Source organism: Atractosteus spatula, chromosome 4 (assembly GCF_055471065.1).
Source record: "Atractosteus spatula isolate fAtrSpa1 chromosome 4, fAtrSpa1.hap1, whole genome shotgun sequence".
NCBI classification, from domain to species: domain Eukaryota; kingdom Metazoa; phylum Chordata; class Actinopteri; order Semionotiformes; family Lepisosteidae; genus Atractosteus; species Atractosteus spatula.
In genome coordinates this window covers 35587517-35597521 of record NC_142709.1, presented here as the reverse complement: position 1 = coordinate 35597521, position 10005 = coordinate 35587517, and positions in this window count along the sequence as shown.

Here is a 10005-nt window from a genome sequence, read left to right as displayed (position 1 = left end):
TACAACATTAAATACAACAGAACCTGGCTGTCTGGATTACTGTTTGGCCTTCATCGTGCTTTACCCATCTAGTTTTTAATAGTGTTTTTAAAAGTATATTTCATTTATTTTATAATCCCGATAATCCCAAAGAATACTGTTTATTCTTCATTTCATTATTCTGAGGTTCAATTGGACTACTGTCTCAGTTGTGCTCAAAATATTCTTCCTCTTGGTGTCCCCTTACATATCTAAGTAATATGTACCAGCATAACAGAAGGAGACTGACCATTAAAAATTGGTCGATACAGTATATGTGACAAATGTAACAAGTAGTAGTGTGTCAGATATTGGTAGACAATAAAGTAGTATATTAAATTTTAATGACTGTGAAAATATTTAAGTAATCCTTTTGTTAAAAACATTGAAAATATTTTGAATATGCCAAAATTTCTTTAGAAATCATTGGATGCATTTACATTAACCATTGTATCATAAAAGGAATTCATTTTAATTTTTTGAAGTTAATTAAATTTATGAAGAAAAGGACATACTTAATTTCCAATATCGTACAAACAATTGCAAAGTTGGTGAAAAATATTTTCAGGTTTCCACAGTATATTACTGTCACACGCTCTGCAGCCATAGGGCACTCCTACTCTGTCCTGTCCCTAGTTTCCTGTGCTTTGCTGTCCTTCCGGTGTCTCTCTCGCTGGGGCTATATATTTCCAGGTCACTGATTCACCTTCGCTCAGCATTGAGGTTCGGATATCCTGAGACCCGCCTAGCATCCAGGTCGCCCCACGTCCGCTGCCTGAGGGCACACGACTCCTGAACTGCTGAGCCCGGGCTAATCCCCCATTCCGCAGCTACGCATTTGGGCCTTTTTCCGCTCTCCTGTCTCTCCACGGTTCGTCCCTTCCAACATCAGTGACAATTACAGGCTGTATTTACCTCTTTTAGTGTTTAATGTGCCTAATTGTTGATAATACTGTTGGTAATTCAAAGGTAAGGGATTCATTTTGATAAAACATTATTTTCATATTTTATTGAGACACCACCACACCTATTAAGGGCTGTTGTGTGATTTAACTTATTAACATTTCTGAATCTATTGAAAGTGAAATACTGCACTAAAATTAAATTACAAAGAGTTGTGCCTTGATGGATCAAATCAGATGTATTTTGAAGGATCTCAATGTATCATCTTCTACAGTAAGGCTATAGAGAAGCCCCTACTATAAGTGTGCCTACTTTTAATTCATTCTTCGGTTCTTGGGTACTATGATCACTCAAATCAGTTTTTTAGGACTCAAGAGATTCAGATGTATGCACATAATAACTTTTTGAATCCTGTGGTCATTGTTCTGTTCACATTGTGGCACTTCTACTGGCAACAGAACAATACAATGTTGTAGCAACACAAATGTTTGTAGTCATTGTCCTCAGGATCTCAGGATCTTGAATTGGTTCTGAGGATCAGCACTGTTGGAGACCAGACTAAAATACATATTATTTAAAAGGACTAACCACAAGCGTGCTTTTAATTGTGTTGTCATAACTTATGTGGCAATACACACGAGTGGCATGTTCAGTGTGGAGGTGGATCCCTGGAGGAGAAGAAGGTAGAGAAGAGAAGATAAATTTATTGGCCATATACAATTTCTTGTATTAGGAATTTTTCTTTTTGCAGACCCCAACTTGCTCTCCATGAGACATACAGACAGGGAGAGAAGCTTGGGGTCAGAGCACAGGGTCAGCCATTGTACAGCGCACCTGGAGCAGGAGGGGTTAAGGGCCACCAAGCGGGGTTCTTTTTCCAGGCTGGACCCTTTAGATACTGTAGGACAAGTCCAGCCCAGGTGTTGCTCTACATAATGGTGCAATTTTGTATTTTTCCTTTTTTTCATTTTCTTTTGGCTCCCGCTAACCTCACACCCTCAGATGGGGCATCCTTCATACCGATGTTCACAGCGGCGCCTCCCACTGCTGCATTGTTACACTAAGTAATGTAACTGGAGTACCTTTAAAAACAGGTTCAAATTTCTATTTTGTGAAAACAGGTCATGTTCGATATTCCAATTAGAAATTAAGAAATAATGCTGAAAAGGAGAGGACATTCAGCTCATCTGGCTGTCTTAGTTGCTAGTAATGATCTTGTCTTCTTGAAAGAAGGAGGTCAAAATGATGTTGATGGTAATCTTCACTGGTCATGTGTTAATTGTTTTGTTGAAATGGTAAAATCGCTTTCTATTTGTCAAAGTAGATAGAGGTCGTGCTAAGAGCATGCATGTTGAAGTTAGTTATCTTTTTTAACTGCAAAAATGTTAAACAATTTTTCATTCTGCAACTTTGTTTTGCTCTTTATTTGATAAGGTGGAAATCTCCCACAAATCTTTGTGTCAAAAATTGTCAGATCATAAAAATATGTTTTTTCTTTAATGTAGCTTATTAAGATTTACACAAACATGACTGACCAAAGCAAGAAGGCTTTGAACACCATGTGAAGTATCAAAAGGGAACTAGATACTTCATGGACCACCTCTGCAAGTGAAATGGGACCTACAGTACAAACCACACTTTAAAACAGTAAATAGATTAAAAAGAGCAAATAATGTGCTTCTTAAAACTCAAACTTGTCACATTTGAGACTTATGAAAGGTAAACAAAGCTGGTTTTCTGAAATACATCTAAATACATTCAGTATAAGCAATATTACGGAACCAATCAACAATAAGGTGGAAAGAAATGCAACTAATTGCTAGATCAATAGCTTTAGCAATTGTTACCACAACAGGTTCATCCCAGATTTAACTGCACACAGATCCCACAGGAAGAGAAAACCCAGGGTCATTTTGTTTTCACAGGAACTGCACAAATCTTCAAGGCTCTGTTTCTGTTTCTTCAGTTAGTTCTAAATTCATAGGGAACAGGGTATAAATATACAGCTATCCCAAATTTTAAAGCGGAAGATTCAGTAAAATTGAAACTCTAACTAAACAAGAACTATTAGAGCTGTTTTATGTAAATGAAAATTCAGTATTTGTTTAAACACATCTAAGCTTTACTGTATTTGTGGAAATAAAATTAAAACTCTTGAGAAGAGTCAGTAACTTATTTTTCCAAAAACATTAACATGCTGAGGGATCTTGGGGAGTTGGCTTTGCCACCAGGGAGAAGTGTGTCTTTCCAGATGCCTACACTCAGAGTTTTAAGTCTCGGAATCACTGAAAACCTCCAGAGGAAAAGTATACAAAAATACACCCCCATCCATATTGGTCTCACTGGTAGGACGGAATAACTGGTATTGAAAATTGTTTAAATAGGATTTTCTCTGCTCAAAGCAGCTCACAGCTGCTGAGTCACTAAATAATCTTTGTCCAGTCGTGACTGTAAACTGTGGATGGGATTGAAAAAAGCGCATTAAGATAATTGGATCCATGCACTCAAAATGAGTCACTGTCAGTGTTCTAGATCACATGACCATACATTTCCAATACATATTCAGATTTTTTGGCACCTCTTAACATCTTTCAAAGTGTGGACATAGGTAAATAATTTTCATGTTTGAAGACAACAATCATAAAAAGGAGGACTAAGCAATTTGAGGTTCATTGCAGACAGGTATTAATGATCCTCAGCTATTTTGCCCAGTGAGATCTATCTTGTCCAAAGTAGCACTCTATTTAAGGTAAATTACCTTTTCTTTGTCTGGTGTTTGTGAAATTAAAAAATGTACTGTTTTACTGCTTTCTGTTCAGAAGTGTCCGATTCTTTATGCTTTATGATCTATTCTCTTATATGTACTGAATCCAGAGAGGCAAGAACATCACTTAGTGAAAATCATTGTCAAAACCATTTCAGATGGAATTATGACATTCATGACATCTGATTAAGTGTATTTTTCCACTGTTAATTAGCTTTAGCAAAAGTAGAATGACAAATGGTTACATTACAAACACAGATTGATGGTGACTTAGCGTTTTGTTGTAAAGCAGACCAATGTCTGCTGCTTATCAAAGGACAGAACCTAGAGCAGGACAGAGCAGGACAAGAAGTAAGTACGTATCAAAGAACAGGACAAGGATTCAGATTGTGAAATAAACTTCTTTCTGACTGTAAATAAGAGCTGGGAAACTCTTGCAGTTTGTCTGTTCTGTGGAGCAGACCCAGGGCGCGTTGTTGTATTTATTGAGCTCAATAAAACTGAATCTTCACAAGCCTGTGTCCTGCTCCTCTGATGAAGAATTTCGCACAACCATATCTAAGAGGGTTGGGGGTACACACAGTGGTAAAAAACATATGTTTATGACAAAATCATGACAGAGTTAGAGTTAAACAGAACTACTATTTTTTAATAAATGTGAATTCCAGGATATGCTGCCTAAATTAGGGAAATTTCTAGAAAAGCAGCTTTACATTTAGGACATCTCATTTGAAATTGTAATGTTTCTAACTCAGACACCGATCTGAGCACAGGTCCCATACATGATCATGGGAGTCTAGGTCAAAATTTGTGAAGCAGTTTTTAAAATTCAGGTGGGTAGCTGCGTCAGCATGCGTAGGCTGCAAAGGAACAAGTAATACTATTTAATATAACATTTAATAGGTTTATTCCATGCTGAAAAAAAGAAGAAAGAAAGCACAACATTTGGGCCGTGGAGCCTTCTTCAGGTGTCAACTTATTACTTGTTCCTATACAGGAGATGGCTGTGTAAATCCGTGGGTTTGTAATAGACCGAAGTAGAGAGTCGGGGGTAGTTAATGGAGAAGTTGTCTAGAAATGGAAGAGTAGTGGAGGATATGTTAACTGTATATTTGAGGGATGGGCGGAAGTTGGTGAAATGATGCAGAAAGTAATCAAGCTGGTCTTTAGAGCATGTGGCGGCACCGACACTGTCATCAATGTATCGCTTGTAGAAGTCAGGGACATAGCCAGTGTTGGAAGCAAAGAGGTGTTTTTCTACCCAGTCGACATAAATATTGGCATAGCTGGGTTCCATTCTGGTGCCCATGGCAACTCCGTTAACCTGTTAGTAAAAAAGGTTATTGAATGAGAATGCATTCAGTGTGAGAATCAATTCTGCAAGGCGTACCAGGGTGTGGGTGGGTGGATCAAGCACTGTGCGTTTGTCCAGCATGTGCTTGAGGGCTGTAAGGCTGTCATTATGGGGAATTCCCCATAATATTTTTGTCAACTGAGTAGTTTTTCTTAAGCCCCATAGTAAAGCCATTAATGTATTAACATTATCACTTATTTGATATATTCTCGGAATACAATAAATGATTTAAAATTAATACTGAAGTGGGACATGTATACATCTCACTTATTCAGCATCACAATATCACCACTTAAGCACATTGTGAGAGGTGTTGCTGGGGTCTGTAAATTTAGCCTTCAATAAAAGTTACGCTAAGATGCCATAAAGCTGACTTTCTTTAGCAGCCCCAGTGACATAACTCTACATAATAAAAGACAGGAACAACAAATGTTCAACAACAACCCACAAACAGGATAAAGCAGATCAATGTCTGCTGCATATCAAAGGACAGAACCTAGAGCAAGACAGAGCAGGACAAGAAGTAAGTACATATCAAAGAACAGGACAAGCTCTTAGATTGTGAAACAAACTTTCTTCTGACTGTATATAATAGCTGGGAAACCCTTGCAGTTTGTCTGTTCTGTGGGGCAGACCCAGGGCACGTTGCTGTACTTATTGAGCTCAATAAAACTGAATCTGCACAAGACTGTGTCCTGCTCCTCTGATTAAACATTTTCCACAAAAAATACCATTTAATCTAGAAGAATACAGATGCTATTTTATGTAAATATAGTTATACTTTTAATGGATAAACTTCCAACCCTCTAGTCACACAGAGAACACAATTAATTGTCCGTCATCATAAACAAAATTATTAAATCAAAAATGTTTTGTGTTTTATTATGAGAAATTGTACTTTTACAATAATTGTACTTAAAAATATAAACTCATCCCTTGAATAAGCCTCATATGTAATAAGTAGCACATTTCAATAACAGAATCTACAGGTCAGGGAGAGAAAAACTAACTCGTTTCAGTGTTTCACTGACTCTGTCTATGAACAGACACCTGGCAGAAACAGATTGTGATCAGCCAAGCCTAACATCTCACTGCTATGTGATATTTGGCATATCAGAAGCAGAACTGTTTAAGTTTTAGAGATCGAGAGACTCTTTAGAGACATCTGTTCTTTTTTAGTAGTTAACTATAGCATCCCTAGAGTGAAAAATATTGTTAAAAACCAGAAGTTTTCTAAAAAACAAATTCTAAAAGAATATTCTGAAACTCAAACTAACAAAATCAAGAATTTATTGAAGCTTGAGGTGTTTGTGTTGAAAAGGAAAGTCTTTCAAAAGACAATCTGGAGAAACAATTAGAAAGACAAACTGCTAGGAAATATAGTTAAAAGTGCAGAACTTAAAGCAAGGGATGTTGTGTTAACATTGAATAACACACTAGTAATTCTATATAGAAAAGAGAAGAACAAACAGATACTGTGCATACCAGGGCGTATGGTAATTCTCTACACTTACAGACTGAAGAAACTGGACTTTTCAGTCTTGAACAAGAATTGAAAATCAAATCTGTGGAGATCTTCAGAATGAACCAGAAACACAAATCAGAAGGCACAAACTGAAATGACATGGAAATGCATTTAAAATGGAGAACAGGAGGCACTTCTTTACCCAAAGGGTAAATATTAAACTCCATATTATATGCATGTTTGTTACCTTTCTAATGTTCTTAATATCTTTTTAGCAGTTTTTAGCAGTTTTGTACTGTCACATAACAAAATACTACTTAATAATGTGCAGATATTCTAGGTTGATTAGACATAATATAATATTAGACAAATAATAATCATTAGTTTATATAGCACCTTTAAATTTAACTTCTTAAAGTGCCTTTCAGTAAGAGAAAAAAGTTAACAAGGCGAAAAGTTTAAAAAATAGTGCAATTAAAAACAAGGATTAGAGTGCAGAAGAAGTTGAAAGGGGCAGGCACAGAATTTCAGAGCTCTGGGGCATAACAGGAGAAGGCCAAGTCAACCATAGTTTGAAGACAAGCTTGAGGGATGAACAGGAGACCAGCGTCAGATGAATTAAGGTTGCGAGGTGGGGATTAGGTAGATAGTAAGTCACATAGGTACAGAAGTTCCAAGCCATGTCAAGTCAACATGAAACCTGATAGGAAATGAGTGCAAGGCCTCAGGACAGGAGTAATGTGAGCTGGTCAGGATTCTGGCTGCTGAATTCTGGACATACTAAAGTTTGTTCAGTCTGGATTTAGATACCTCAGTGAGTATTGTGTTGCAGTAATCTATTCTGAAAAAAATGAATATGTTAACCAGCTTTTCAGCTACAGAGACAACGTAAGACATAGTCTTGCAATATATCTTAGATGGAGAATCATGTTTTGCACATTAGTCAAACATCAAGCCTGGATCAAATACCACCTCCACGTTCTTCGATTTAAATTGAAGTTCAAGTACAGTGTCATCCATGGATAGGGTTACTGCATTGGCTTTACATAATTGCTGGGAGGTGCCAAAAAGCATGACTCCAGTCTTGTTGCAGTTTAAGTGAAAGAAATTTTCAGTCATCCAAGTTTTTACAGTCAGAAATGCAATTAGAGAGTGCATTAACTGTCATGTCAGGATCAGTATGGATGTAGATGTAGCTGAGTATCATCAGTTTAGAAATGATTATTCAGAGCAGATCTTGCTGATGTACTAAGGAGATGATTGTGGACTATAGGAAACACCAGGGAGGAGATCACACACCTATCTACATCAATGGGACTGCAGTGGAGAGGGTCAGCAGTTTTAAGTTCCTGGGAGTTAACATCTCAGAGGACATAATCTGGGCCCACCACACCAACACCATGGTTAAAACAGCACGGCAGCACCTATTCTTTCTCCGTAGGCTAAAGACGTTTAGCATGCCATCACATATCCAGGCCATTTTCTACGGGTGCACTATTGAGAGCATCCCGACTGGTTGCATCACTGCCTGGTATGGGAACTGCTCCGCCTGGGATCGCAAAGTACTGCAGAGGGTGTTGAAGTCAGCGCCGCTCATTACCGGCTGTGAGCTACCAAACATCCAGGATATCTACTCAGCTAGATGTCTTAAGAAGGCCAGGTCCATTCTCAAGGACCCCAGTCATCCCAGTCACAAACTGTTTTCCCTCCTACCATCTGGTAAACGATACCGAAGCATTCGGTCCAAGTCCAGCAGATTACGGAACAGCTTCTACCTCCAGACAATAAGACTGCTAAATAGCCAACCTGCAGCTCCTTTAGCAAATCACCTGTAATGGCTACATGGACATACAGTTTTCATTGTATTCAGCATACTGCACTACTTGTATACTATTGCATACACCATGGACACATAGCAGCTCTATTCATATTGAGTTTTATTCAATTTCTATTACATCTATTATTATGTAACCTTATTTTTGTAACCTTAATTTTGTGATTTTTGTGATTCTTGTGATTTTTGTGAGCTCACAGAAAAGACATTTCGTTGCCAGGAACTACTGCTACACTCTGTATTGTTGTGCATTTGATAAATAAACTTTGATTTAATTTGATTTGATTTTGATCTTAATAGCTAACAAAGTGGGAACATGTAAATCCTGAATAATAGGGTGCCCAGTATCAAGCCCTGAGGAACACCAGACTTAACAACACAACTTAAGAACTGAAACCCCCAAAAGAGATAAAGTGTCAATGAACAGTAAGGTTAAAGTTGAACCATTAAAGACCAATGTCATAAATTCAAAACACAGTCTCAGAATGAGAAAGTAAGATATGTTGGTTAACTGTCAAAAATAGCACTGAGGTCAAGGAGAATAAGGATAGAAATCAGAGAACCTGAATCGGAAGTCAAAAGAAGATCGTTAGTGACTTTTGTGGGAAGTTTCTTGAATTAGGTTCAAGAGGTTAGTTTACAATGAGATGGTTATAATGTAGGTTGGATATAAGGCAAATATTGTTTAGGTCCACCAGAGTCATATTTGGTTATTTTGGCACAGTGTTTTACAGGCCGTTAATACCACTCTAGTGCTCAAGGACTTGTTTATTATGCTGAGGACAACAGCTAAGAGGGCAGAAAAAAGTACTGAAATAAAGCAGTAGGAATGGAATCTAATGAATAAGTAGATAACCCATAAAAGGATAGTTAAAGGATGCAACGATATGCTTAAACAGTTACTCACAATATAGGCATTTTCAGTCCCACATGGGACCAGTTAAGTAAATTTAAAAGTCTGTAGCATGTGTACCCAAACCATTACTGCCATCTAGTTGCAACAAGCAGTATTGGAACACTCACTATTTTTAATGAAAGCTTTGGTGATGTCTTGACATTCTCTCATCAGAGGATTAAACACAGGGGAACCTCAGTTTCTTCAGTAACAATGAAACACAGAACCATGTGGCCCACTTCAGCCTAATTGCTATCATGTCAGGATAACTGTTCAGGATACAGGAAAGGGAAGATCCCTGACAGATTAGGGTGGAAAAACTGTCAGAATTCAAGGATGGATAAAAGGGCTGTGGGAAACTCATGTTTTAAATATGTAGAATGCATATGCATATGTAATTACAATAATATCTCATTTCTAATCTATTACTATTATAATATCATGCATAATTAGCAATATAATATTGAACTGTTAATATTTGGGAGGGTTGGCAACACCAAGTTCAATCAGACTCAGCTGTCAGTAATTCGTAATCATTACTGATGCTATTACGTCACTAAAAACATTATAAATACTGCACAATATCCCCTTCTTTCCCTCACATATGTCTTTTTGTATACCACCTCCACCCCATCTCCACTTTTCCAGCTGCTCTTTGGTCACTCTTCTATGTGCAAAGGGGTTCTAGCCCTACCTCCTATGGGCCAAGAGATTAGCTTTCAGCCAAGTGGGTTATGCCAAATTGTATTGTTACTAAAAAACTCAATATACT